This window comes from Pyrus communis, chromosome 17, assembly GCF_041283825.1.
Source record: "Pyrus communis isolate YQ-2024b chromosome 17, ASM4128382v1, whole genome shotgun sequence".
Taxonomy (NCBI): Eukaryota; Viridiplantae; Streptophyta; class Magnoliopsida; order Rosales; family Rosaceae; genus Pyrus; species Pyrus communis.
In genome coordinates this window covers 18,754,882-18,769,215 of record NC_142581.1, presented here as the reverse complement: position 1 = coordinate 18,769,215, position 14,334 = coordinate 18,754,882, and the positions used below count along the sequence as shown (strand labels likewise).

Below are 14,334 nucleotides of genomic sequence, written 5' to 3'. Positions count from 1 at the left end.
ATAATCTGGACGGGGACTAAACATAACCCATTCGGTGGGAGATGGCCTTGGTAAGAAGGGACCAGATACTAATTTTTCTTATTTCTTTCCATGTATCCACTAAAATATATTTTGATGGTCAGAAATGGGCCGTGTCGGTGTTTTAAAATTACAATTTTGCCTTTCGTCTTGAAACATGCATAACTTGTTCATTACATGTCAGAATTACGTCCCGTTTGTGTCCACATGTTCATATTGAAGAGTACTATTTAAATATGGCTGGAAAAGAGACAAAAAGTAAAAATAATTCAGAGGTACACGTAGGAAATCCATGTGGCCTATCAAGAGCTTTTTGGTACATTCATTGCTTCTGGAAATAAAAAACATTAAAATTGAGGACGAGGTGTCACACATATTGTCTTTATTTTAGAAACACAAGAAAAGAGAGATGAAAAGAAGGGGTTACAGGGATTTTGCAGTACCTTTTGTTAAACTACACAAGATATTGGCATAAAAGTTTATCAATGCCTTCGTCTTTACTGGTAAACAAATTTGGTATTTAAATTTGATGACTCTAACATCATTATAACAAGCAAAGAAATTGTTGCTCAGCTAGTTAAGAGCATTCTCCTTTGCTCATAATGTTCCAAGTTCGCATCCTCCTTCCCCAATATTGATCGACGTGCACAAAAAACATTGATAAATAAAAGGAAAACAATAAATCCCAAGTCCCATTATTTCACCAAGATAGGTCTACCTGTACTATCTAACTGAGGGACTTTCCAATTCCATAGAGATGGAATTCATCTTGGACACCATCTCAATGGAACTTCCTAGTTCAGTTTCATTGCCGCTCTGCTTTTCTCGAGCTAGTTCTGTTGCCAAACACTCCTTTAGTCCCACAGCTACCTCACTCATGCTAGGCATTTTGGTGGCATCTGCAGATACACATGCCATTGCTATTTCCACAGCTTTCCAGCCAGAGCTAACATTGAAGTTTCTCTCTAACCTCGAATCGAAGATCCCGTTAATGTCTCCCTTTTCAAGCATGAAAGCAACCCAATCACTGATGTGATCATGTGTTTTTGACAAAACATGTTTACTTGTGATAATCTCCAACAGTACAACTCCAAGGCTGTAGACGTCGCTTTTCTCATTTAACCTGTTTGATAAGTAGTACCTGAAAATCAAACCATGTATGCAACTCAAGTCATATCTTCTGAATTTTATATTTTTTTTCTCAATTTGGAGTTATTCTTCCTTGCCAGTTAACCAATTTGGAAGATCTAAGGGCTTGTTTGATAACTATTGTACATTAAAATTAAATAAATGAACTTTGTCAGTGAAAACTCAAAATTTGGATTTTGTTTTGGTGTATGCAGGCAAACTAAAAGTTCTTTGTAGAATGCTTCCCCACCATTTAAAGCACCTAAGCACCAAAAATACTTTCTCAGGGGCAAGGTACCCAGGAGTTCCAGCAACACGCGTCGATATATGCGAACCATCCTCTGTAAGAAAATTTCTGGATAGGCCAAAATCAGATATTTTGGCTTGGAAATTTTCATTGAGCAAGATGTTTGATGATTTTACATCCCTGTGGATTATGGGTGGCTTACAGCCATAGTGTAGATACTCCAATCCTGCATTTCAAAATTAAGAGAGCACTTGATAAAATTTATATAAGGAGATTACATAAGGAGATGCTAGCTAAAAGAAGATGATGAGAAATTGCTGAAACGATCAGTTATATCTGAGTTACGTCGTCATTATATGATCTCGTTGTCGTCGATACTTGATTGGTATATTGTCGATATTTAATTTCTGATCTTCTTGGCCATTTTTATAATGAAATCACTTGAGTTGCATACCTTGTGCAGAATCTATTGCTATTTGAAGTCTACCTTCCCAAGTCAAGACACTTGCACTGCTATCTACATCCATAACAATTTAAAATTTTCAACCTTCAACATAAATTAATGTTGTTCTATAAGAAACATTATATTGCTGTTGATCAATATAGAATTTATTTTCTCCAAAAAATAAATTTCAAGAGTTAGAAAAAACATCAAGGCTCACTGCCCCAACAATTTACAAGTACTAAGAATAGGTAATTATTTTTCTACTGAATAATTTCAATTGCAAACAAACCTGAAACCAAAAGATATGTTCGTAAGTTGCCATTGGCCATGAACTCGTAAACGAGCCCCTTGTTGGTCTTATCATTGCAATGCCCTACAAGGCTTGTCAAGTTTATATGATGAACTCTCACAAGAACATCAACCTGTAATTCAAGACACCACAAACAGAACGTTCTAGTTTATTATATACGATTGAGACCAAAAAGAGTAATGCTATTTATACACATAAATTGTTATCATTGATGACATACACTACTGTATTAGAGGGTGTGTCAACAATTCTGTGCTTCTAATTAGAATTACTGGACCAAAAGTATTGAACTAATTTATAGGGACAGACATGCCTCTGCACGAAATTCTTGAGGCCCTTGAACCGAAGATGGTGAAAGTATCTTCACAGCTACTTGAGTTTCTCCTATGCATCCATGATAAACTATTCCAAATCCTCCTTGGCCAAGAATCCTCTCAAAGTTATTGGTGATCTTCTGTATCTTGGAGAATTAAACTATCGTTGAATTGACACAATGGTGGCTTTTGCTATCATTTCAAGTTAGTAAGAGGATGTTTGGAAGTCGTACGATGTTGTCTTTACAAAAAATTGAACAAATATTTTAAATCTTACCATGTCGCCTTTTCCTTATCAAGACAAAGCAGATAGATGCCACAATTAATAACAGGACTGAAATCCCAACGGTTAATCCTACCACTGGAGTAACAGACTTGTGCTGCTGTTTCTTCTTCTTCAATCCACAAGAAACTTGCTCGGCTAGATTTGGGTTTTCACACAAACTGACACCAGAATGGTGGATAGCATCAACAATAGTTAGATTTTTTTTATCAATTTAAAGGTACACCTCTTTAACATCAGTAGAAAATGTTATAATTCTCAACAAGATTCAAGTTTGTTGATAGGTATATAATATCGGATCAGTTTATGTACTCACGATACAAAGAAACTGAAAACAGAAGCATACCTCTGTTAATTAGTTCTTCGTCAATTTTAGCTCTTACACAATTTAGGTGAGCTAAACTAAATATGAAAAAGATAATGATTTGTGGAAAAGGCACACCTTATTGATAACAAACTGTTGTTTCTTCTTTCAATCAGTCCTGTGGGAACTGAGCCTGTCAACTTGTTTTTCTCTAAGTTTCTGCAAAGGTAGATTAAGCACTATATTTATCACCATATTCTTTGTTATAAAGGTTCAATTAGCCCCATTTATAACCAAGTAACTTACAGGATATTTAAATTTGGCAAGTCAGACAAAAAGTCTGGAATTGGTCCTGTCAAGTTGTTTGATAAATCCCTGAAACATTCAGCAGCTGAAATTATAATATCCATTGTACCAATGAAATTACGACCTATATATATATATATATATATATATATAAATATGCGTGTCTGTGTATGTAATATGTATATATCTTACAATGTCTGTATCGTTGCAAGATCAGATATGGAACGATCTATCTTCCCTGTCAATCTACTTGACGACAAGTTCCTGTTAATTTGCATGTTCCATAACTTCTTAGATCACTAAGACAGAGGCGGAATAATTTCAAACGAGTATATCGAGAGTTTGTGAGATGCATAGATGCTTACAAGGAAATGATTCTTGGGGGCTCTTGTTGATGATAGCTACAATTTAGACCTTCCCACAAGTAAACTTGAGGGGCACATGGATCACCTCGCCAATTCTTTTTTATACTATAAGTTGACTTGATGTTTGCGATCGCATCAACTAATATTTTGGTAAGCAAATAGAAATTATCATCAATATCAGTCATATACATGAGAACATGGATAAACTTGTGACGAAGTGTTCCTTACCGTCCTGTTGGTTTGTTTCTGATTGTAAGAATTCTTTTACCGTATAAACCTCCAAGGCATTGAGGATGGGTGATTGCAGAGGCTCCTCATCCCCATAGATTACGAAATCAAATTGTCCGCTCAAAACTCTAGAGTCGTAGATAGTAGTGGTGTTCAAGTAATCACGAGAAAATATCCCCTGAAAGGACTCCCTGTTCCTTAAAATGTAAACCCATCTAGACTGGTTTTGCTTTTTAACTTCTGCAAAGTGCATGTAAATGTAGTATTGTGTATTATTATCAGGAGGCACCCACCCAAAGTACAAGGTACCATTCGCCATGATAGCAGTTCGCATGACAGTGGAGGGTAGTTGGAAATCATTGTCGGGTCCAGAGTTAACGGTATTTAAGGTGCGTAATGTTGTCAAATTATCGTGTTTATAGCCAACCAGTAGCGATCAAGAACATCGTCCGGATGCCTAAATAGATCAGATTTAAAGATATTTATCAGTGTTAATGTAGCTAGGAAGTTGTTATTAATTACCACTCTAAAAAAGTCAATCATGCACTCCTTTATTTTTTTCTACTAGATAAAAGTGCATAATAACTTTTTTGGAATACAAATTAACAGCAACTCACTTTAGCTATTTGACCAGTGGATTGATCTCCCAGTTAGGAGAGTACGTCTAAGTAAATACTTTCCCACATACGACACCTTCTCTCGATTGACCGGTGTCTAACCGGCTGTTAAGCGCCAATGACTCCATTTGGGTTTCATAAGATGCATTAGGTAAAACCCTGAGTTCTATACTTGATATGAATGGAACCCCGGAGCCCGTGTTCACCAGACAAATATGTTGGTATTTGACAGTTTACTAACTCAATACCAAAATATGTGGGTGATAAGTTTACAAACTCTATCACACCTCTTTCACTTTGCACTCTCAAATAAAATTGGACAAAGAAAGAAATAGAGAAAGGAAGCAACAAGCTTTGGCAAAACACTTGGACTTTGATATATGAAAAAGGTTTACAAACTATTGGAATAAGAAAGCTTACAAGCTTCTTCACAATTGGAAGTGGGATGGGATGATTTACAATGCTTGAGAACTTGGGTATTTATAGCAAACCAAATGATTAAACTAAGATTATTTATTACCACACAAAACACATTAATTGCACCTAATAATTTTTATTCAACCATACCTAACATTGCCTAACTTTCAATGCCTAACTTTGACATTGATTTTCAACAATAGCAACCTATTTTGATTTGAATTTCCAACACACCTCCTCAAATCAAAACGCCTTCATTCCTAGCATTTCACGCAGTAGCCGGAATGTTTCAATTGGCAATGGCTTTGTGAAGATGTCTGCCACTTGTTCCTTGGTGTGACAGTAGACAAGTTCAATTGTCTTTTGCTTCACATGGTCCCTTAGAAAATGGAACCTGGTATCAATGTGCTTGCTCCTTCCATGTTGAACAGGATTTTTTTGCAAGTTTGATTGCAGACACGTTATCTACGTGAATCACAGTCGATTCCACTTGTGGATGACACACTAACTTCAACAGATTTCTTAACCAAATTGCCTCACACATGGTTGAGGCTACAACAACATACTCGGCTTCACATGATGACAAAGCAACAATTGATTGCTTCTTTGAAGTCCATGAGAAAGCTGTTGATCCTAGAAAAAACACATAGCCAGTTGTGCTTTTCCTTTCATCTTGGTCACCTCCCCAATCACTATCTGAATAACCAAATAATTTTGCATCTTCACCAAAATTATAAAATAGACCATAGTTTAGAGTACCTCTTATGTACCTCAAAATTCTCTTGGCGGCCAACCAATGAGACTCCCTTGGTGTTTCCATGTATCGACTCACGAGTCCAACACCATAAACTATATCAGGTCTTGTGATTGTAAGGTACCTTAGGCTTCCAACGAGGCTTTTGTACACTGTTGAGTTTACAAACTCACCCTCTCCTCCTTTGGACAGCTTCAATCCAGTTGCGACTGGGGTATTGACAGTGTTGCACTTGTCCATATTGAACTTCTTCAATATGTCTCTCATGTACCTTTGTTGAGAGATGTAGATACCATCACTTTCTTGCTTCACTTCTATGCCAAGAAAGTATGACATTAATCCATTGTCAGTCATCTCAAATTCACTGAACATGGATTGCTTGAACTCATGGAACATTGCCTCATTGTTTCCTGTAAACAATAAATCATCTACATAGAGACAAATAATTAAGAACTCCCCTTTTTCACCATTCTTCATGTAAACTGAATGCTCGTATGGACATTTCTGAAATCCATTTTGGTGAAGGTAGTTGTCGATCCTTGAGTTCCAAGCTCGTGGTGCTTGCTTGAGGCCGTACAAAGCCTTCTTCAAACGATACACCTTATCTTCTTCTCCTTGTACTTGGAAGCCTTCCGGTTGTTCCACGTACACTTCTTCCTCAAGTACTCCATTAAGGAAGGCTGACTTGACATCTAGTTGATAAATTTTCCATTTATGATGTGCGGCAAGAGAGATTAGCAATCTTACCGTGTCAAGTCTCGCAACTGGAGCATAGACTTCATCATAGTCCACTCCATACTTCTGTTTGTAGCCCTTTGCTACAAGCCTTGATTTGTATCGATCCACACTCCCATCTGCAGTGCGTTTGATCTTGTAAACCCACTTGACACCAATAGCCTTCTGATTTGGTGGGAGCTTTGTCAGCTCCCAAGTGTTATTCTTCTCGATGGCATGGATCTCTTCTTCCATGGCTTTCTTCCAACAATCTTCTTCCACAGCTTCATTGAATGAGAAAGGCTCGTGGTCTGCATACAAGCAGAAAAGGTTGGTTTCTTCTTCTTCTTCTTGTCCATAAATCTCTGTGAGACTCCTTAACCTCACTGGAGTTGAGGAGCTGCTTTCCTCACTAGATGTAGGACCACTCCTTGCAATTCTGTGCAGTTGAGTTGTTGTGATTGTTTGAGAAGGCTGTTGCTCAATCGGTGGTACAACTTCTGGTTCTTCAAAATCAGTGGAGACGATCTTCTCTTTACTGACTTCTTTGTTGTTCCACGTCCATGTCTCTTCCTCACTGAAGATGACATCTCTACTAACCACTAGTTTGCCAGTTAGTGGGTTGTAAAGCTTGTATGCCTTGGACTCTTCACTATAGCCCACAAACACACACTTCTCACCTCTATCATCAAGTTTCCTCCTCTTGGCTTCTGGAACTTGAGCATATGCAACACACCCAAAAATTCTTAGGTGTGTAACATTCGGCTTGTATCCACTCCAAGCCTCTTGTGGTGTCATCCTCTTGGCACTCTTTGTTGGACATCGATTCAACAAATAAATCGAACAAGCTACAGCTTCTGCCCATAACTCTTTTGGCAAATTCTTCTCCTTAAGCATGGACCTTGTCATGTCAAGGATGGTTCGATTCTTTCTTTCGGCTATCCCATTTTGCTGTGGGGTATAGGCAGCAGTAAGTTGATGCCTAATTCCTTGCTCCTTGCAGTATGCTTGGAAAGCATTGGAGGTGTACTCTCCACCTCTATCTGATCTCACAGCCACAAGCTTGTGGTTACTTTCTGCCTCTGTGAGTGCCTTGAACTCCTTGAAAATTTTTAGGGCAGCTGACTTCTCCTTGAGAAAATAGACCCAAGTCTTTCTACTGAAATCATCAATGAAGGTAATAAAATACCTATTACCTCCATAAGACATGGGATTCAATGGACCACATATATCTGTGTGCACCAACTGCAGTGGTGCCTTTGCTCTCCATGTATCACCAACAGGGAACGATAGTCGTGCTTGCTTGCCAAGCACACAACCTTCACATACTTGGCGTGTGGCTTCAATCTGGGGTAGACCACGAACCATTCCTCCACTTGACATCAACTTTAGGCCATTGAAATTAAGATGGCCAAATCGAAGATGCCATTTCCATGACTCATCTTCCATTACACCGATGTTGCAGCTTCCAATCTTTGTGTTCAAATTCAACGGAAACATCCGGTTCTTTGACATTCGAACACGTGCAATAAGCTTTCTCCTTGCATTCCTGAGAGTGAGAAGCATGTTCTCCATATGTATAATGTACCCTTTCTGGAGCAGTTGACCAATGCTCAGAATGTTGCTCTTCATACCTGGTATGTAGTAGGTATCGGAGATGTATTCTTCTCTTCCATCCTTCTGGATGATCTTGATCTTCCCTTTGCCTTCAACTGGCAACTTTGAGGAGTCACCAAGACTTACAGATCCATAGGCCCCTTCTTTGAGTTCGGCAAAAAACTCCTTCTTTCCACACATGTGATTGCTTGCACCAGAGTCCAAATACCAAACATCTTGTTGGCTACTGGAATCATGGTGTGCTAGTAAGACTGTAAGTTCTTCATCAGTATTTCCACTTGATTCTGCCATGTTGACATGCTCACCATTTTTATGTGAACATTCATTGGCATAATGTCCATATTGCTTACAGTTGTGACACTGGATATGCGCCTTTCCTCGAGTAGATCTCCACTCCTGAGACTGACCTTGATTTTGTGCATAGCCTCGACCTCTTCCTCGGGCTCGTCCTCGGCTACGGTTGGATGAGCTCCCACGACGTGAGTTCCACTGCCCACGACCTTTATTTGGTTTGTCAATATTCAACTTTGACTCCAAAGCTTGCTCTAGCGTTGTGGGGCTTGCATTCTTCTGAATGCGTTGCTCGTGAACTAGGAGGGATCCTAGTAGCTCTTCTGCGCTCATCACCTCCAAATCCTTGGATTCCTCAATGGCAGTCACCACATGCTCAAACTTAGATGTGAGTGACCGGAGTATCTTCTCCACAACTCGTACTTCATCGAGTCTCTCGCCATTTCTCCTCATCTGATTTACTATCACAATGAGCCTTGAGTGATAGTCGGAGATGCTCTCCCCTTCATTCATATGAGCAGTTTCAAAATCTGCTCGAAGTGATTGTAACCTCACTTTCTTGACTCGATCTACTCCTTTGTAGATTGTATTGAGTGTATCCCATACTTGCTTGCTCGTTTTTGCTTCTGCAACCTTCTCGAACGTTGAATCTTCCAAACCCTGGTATAGAAGATACAGCGCCTTTTGGTCCTTCTTTCGTAAGTCCTTGAGAGTGTTCCTTTGATCCGCAGTATATACGGCTTCTTGCTCGGCAGTGGGTACAACATACCCACTACTGACAACTTCCCATAGCTCTTGTGATCCAAACAATGCTTTGAATTGGATGCACCATCTTTCATAATTTTCTTTCTTCAATGTGGGAACTTGGAGTTGCACTAAGTTGGACGCCATAACTGCTGCACCTGCCAGAATGGTATTCTGGCTCTGATACCAATTGTTGGTATTTGACAGTTTACTAACTCAATACCAAAATATGTGGGTGATAAGTTTACAAACTCTATCACACCTCTTTCACTTTGCACTCTCAAATAAAATTGGACAAAGAAAGAAATAGAGAAAGGAAGCAACAAGCTTTGGCAAAACACTTGGACTTTGATATATGAAAAAGGTTTACAAACTATTGGAATAAGAAAGCTTACAAGCTTCTTCACAATTGGAAGTGGGATGGGATGATTTACAATGCTTGAGAACTTGGGTATTTATAGCAAACCAAATGATTAAACTAAGATTATTTATTACCACACAAAACACATTAATTGCACCTAATAATTTTTATTCAACCATACCTAACATTGCCTAACTTTCAATGCCTAACTTTGACATTGATTTTCAACAATAGCAACCTATTTTGATTTGAATTTCCAACAAAATATGTATATAATTCCGCCAAGGGACATGTATGACCTCTTTATGTCTATCTGCGGTGGTGGCATTCTCCAGCTTGACTAATCCGCAAAAATTAGCTCCGAGATGCAGTTCTAACTCTGGATATTTATCTTGGCCGTCATAATTTCCGTAGAAGAAACTTGCTCGGATTAAATATTTGGTGCCACTTGTAACGTTGATCTTGTAGCAGTTCCTGATTCTTTGAGGGAAGCTCCTCACATACCAGTACGGTTGTATCTTTCGACCTCTTTGAACTGGCAATAGGAACTTACTTTCACCACTGTCTATGAAGTTGGCGTCTGAAATATACTTAACGAACGTTGTCTTTTCGATAGAGCTCGAACCTTCTGGTAGGCCGCAATCTATGCTAATGAAGCCTGTAACCGAAAAAAAAAAAAAAAAAACACAACGTTACAATGGATGCATTGCAGGTGTTTAATATATATGTTTGCACATTTGTTGTTGTAGATATTCATATATCATCCAGGGTATGAACCTGGAGCATAAGAGCAAAAGCACCGAGCAGTGAAAAGAGGAATCGCTCGAATATCTGTGACGTCATTGGTCTGGCGAAACAAATCCGAATGTAGATCATTTTATAGACGGGTAAATGCCATCATGGGAGATCAGATTTCCTGGCCGAGTAATACATACAACGCATTCTTGGTCCTAATATATATAATCAATGTGGGCAGGACAACGTGAAAAGAGAGCGGCGAAGACAAATGGTATGTAACACGAACGGGGTAACAAAGTCAAGATAATGAGAAATTTTTTATTGTGACAAAAATACGGATGATATACCATGTGTTTTTATTTAAGTGGTGACAAATTTTAATTTTTAAGTTATTAAATTTTTAACACATATATTCCACCATTTATCTAGTGACACTTGGTATACTATCTCGTGTGTTGGTCACACTGAAAAATCTTTCCAAGATAATGAAAGTTTAACGAAATATGTAAAATGAAAGTTTAAGTCATTAATTGCTACTAGCAATATGATTTAATAATATTTTTCTTTATTAGAAAGCGGGAGGTCTTAGCTAGTTTGACTCCTACAAATAACAAATTCCATACTAAATTATTGTAGCTGATTCTTTGTCAGCCCAAACTATCACCCCTTATGCATTTATGATGAAGAAATTGCTTTCATAACCTCCCTGTTGAAACTCCAAAACGTCATGCCCACACTTCGAGAGAGTCATATGCCCAGCATTCGGACTACGGCCAAATAGAGATGAAGGTGCGACCATAGTTAAGTTTGGTGGGCCATAAAATCAGGGGTGGAGCAGATGTGGTTTTTTATGTGGATAGTGTTACGGAGATTAAATTTTTAGATAAAATTTTGTAAACTAAATAACATAGAAATTGATGATTGGGTTATCACTTAAGCGGTTGATAAACGTGCTCATTCCCATTGGTACCAAATAATTTAGTTTGTAAATTTTTTCTATAAATTTAGTCTCCCTAACATTACCCTTTTCATGTCTTTGTTCTGCCTTATGGTTGAGGTGGAGCAGAATCTGAACCCAAGAATTTCTCCCACTGTAGACAGATGTAGTGGAGTTGCATTTACGAAAACTTGTGAGTCTGGAGGTCTTGCTGGTGTGATCTCAGGTGATGGTGGTGGGCGACATATCACGATGATCATTGTAGGGTTTTCTGATGATGGTGTTTGCAGGCATCGGAGGAGCTGTATATTTGGGTTTCAATGTTGTGTTTTTTGCATGGGCGCCTTGTCCCCAGTGTTTTGATGCCCGTCTTTTCTTTTGTGCTTATCTTGTATTAGGGCTTATGTTTGTACTTGTTGTTTGTTGGTAATGATAGTTACCCTTTGTCTAAAAAAAAAAAAAAAAAGTTCCGATTATGATGTTTGTATATTAAAAAGATATTAATTGTAAGTGAAGAGACCATAGGTTCTCTCCAAAGAAGAACACAAGCATTATCCAACAATAAATTAATGAATAAATGTTTGGTGCTTGCACATTCACATAATAACTTTTTTATTATAGATCACGGTTTCCTTTCTTGGCGAACTATTTTTTATTTTATTTTAATATTTTTGGATCCATTGGCTAACTATTATATAACACAATATAGCCGACCAATCAACTTGATAAGACAAGTTACCGTTATCGTGGTTAAAATACAAGACGTTGACTTCTTAATATTAGACCGAAAGTCTACGACACATCTGGTTCTACGCTTCGACTCAAATGTCCGAAGTCTATGACACAGCTGGTTAAACTCAAACCTTATACAATATACAAGTAATTGTATAAAAGTAGTGGTTGCTGACTAAATATATGCAAAGGAAAATGATTTATTTATACATTTTTTCTCAATTCTACACCTTGCGATTAATTTTGGCAGTTGATTATGTTTTATTCATTTAATCCAAAGAATAAGAGTGTACAAAGTATAAAATAAGTGCCCAAAGTTCACATTAATATGCAAATAGTCAACTGATCCCATTCTTAAATAAGCTATCCATTATTATTTGTTAAAAAGATTGATTGGTATTGCAATCTTCAGGGCATCCAGTCAAGTTGTTATCCGGATATACACTACACATTTAAAAAGATTGATGCAATTGCAAATGCCATCATTTTTAATAGGGAGGTTTAACAAAACACTTTCAGTACTGTTCACTTTAACGAAAAATCACATTTATACATTTATTTGATACTATTCACTATACCTTTAAAAAATGCTTTTCATTAAAAAAGAAGTTTTTTTTAGACTTTTCGTTAGTTTTCATTTTTTAATAAGAGAGTTAATGCTGAATGGTAGCAATGATTCTTGATGGGGTAATGCTTGAGAAACCATTTATTTAAACTAAATTTTTATTCATGAATAGTACTAGATGGTGAGCAGAAATGTTTAAGGGTTCAAGTTGTTTGTGCCATAAATAAAAATAAGGTTTGCAATGGGGCCTATCCATTTTTATTTATGTTAAAGTCATACGACTTCGGCCCACAACCTTTGAAGGCAAAAACCAGAGCTCGGACGACCATCTCATTTCATGTTAATATGTCTGAGGGTTTGGATAAGTTTCTCTTTGAAGCATGTGTGCCACACAAACGATCAAAGCCCGAGAATATCTCATCCCCTTAAATGCCTATGCATGCATCATCTAACACGTTGATACCACTAATGTGATCATGCAAAATGCCACAAGACACAACTGAAGGCTACTTACCAGGAATTACACTTACTAGCAGTCCAAATGACCACTTTACTCATGCTCTAGCTCAATGATAAGATCAAGGTTGCTCCTTCTCCACTGCCTCTAAATAGAACCAAATGCCTTCAAGTTTAGGACCTTCGTTAAATCTAATCTCTACAACTAAACAAAATCTTGAGAGATAACCCAACTGCTTTTTGGTACAAATCAAATAACTCTTTAGCAAACATATCAATGCTCTTCAGTTACAAAGCTCAAAGCCCTTTTCGAAACAAACACTGCCTACAATCCTTGAGATCTAAAATTGTTATAGGTCTACCATCCTATGGTATGATTTGGCTGATGTGCAATTCCAACCACTCTGATTCCCTCTCTGATGAGTAAGTTTTGTACCAAGTCCATTCTGAAGATAGTAATCTCGGTGGACTTCTCTAGCATTATCTTGCACTTGATGGCCTGAATCTTGCTAAAACTTTTACTGTTTTCTTTACATTTCCAGTTATGTAGCTCGGTCCATCGGCCTCGATTTTACTTTTATAAATGTTTGTAACCTTGACTTCACCACGAAATAATTATGTTTTGATGCTCGAGTTAGAGCTCGTTTAGATGTGCTTTTAAAATGGTTGAAAGCATTTTTGGTGAAAATGTTTTGAATCAATCCTTCGTAAAAATGCAAGTTAATCTTGGAAAAACACTTAAAGTGTTTCCTGGAAGAGGCACATAACTGGTGCTTCTTGCAGAAAACACTCAAATACTTTTAGAACCCAAAAATATTTTCTTTAAAAGTGCTTTTAGTCATTTTGAAAGCACTTCCAAATGAGCCCTTAGTTTCTATTTCTAAAATTGGTACCAAGTGGAATAACCAGAAATTAAAATTCTATATATGCTTGACTGACTAGTTAGCAACACTAGTAAACTAAGATCAGCTTTGTCAGTTAACCAACGACGGAAATAATCAATTTAAAAACCAGGTTTACAAAAATGTCCCTAGTTAACTAAGGTCCAGTTTAGTATAAATGCAAGCCCTGATAAGCTTAGATGCATGAACAAGTCTATGTGCAAGTCAAGATGATCATGTATCATATACAAGATGTAAGAAATAAATCCAAGGAAAGCAATAATCAACACGGGATGTTTTTGGCCAGAAAAAACCCACTGGTTAAAAAAAAACTAAGGACTTTACACTGAATCTAGTCCACTAGTGAAATCAAGATTCTTACAAAGTTACCACACAAGCTCAATTCCTAGATCCTAATCTACGGAGTAGCTTGTACCTTTGTGTGACCTTACCTTTCACGAGGTCAATTCCTTTGGTCTTCACAAAGTGGCAGCTCATCCTGAGCTTTTCACCTTGTGGCATCGAAATCAAATCAACTTATGCAAATAATGTTATGATGAAG

General features: G+C 37.6%; 1 pseudogene across 1 annotated transcript; it reads right to left on the bottom strand.

Annotated features, from left to right (window-relative positions):
* Positions 1–386: 386 nt before the first annotated feature.
* On the bottom strand, positions 387–10,306 carry LOC137708992 (putative LRR receptor-like serine/threonine-protein kinase At1g05700; annotated as a pseudogene). The gene is made up of 14 exons (XR_015958135.1): positions 10,219–10,306; positions 9,732–10,124; positions 4,652–4,782; positions 3,949–4,425; positions 3,721–3,859; positions 3,548–3,619; positions 3,356–3,424; positions 3,149–3,268; positions 2,793–2,906; positions 2,462–2,618; positions 2,128–2,260; positions 1,848–1,910; positions 1,397–1,619; positions 387–1,141 (listed from the first exon to the last, which is right to left on the bottom strand). The product of XR_015958135.1 is annotated as a putative LRR receptor-like serine/threonine-protein kinase At1g05700 (transcript).
* Between the last annotated feature and the right edge of the window lie 4,028 nt (positions 10,307–14,334).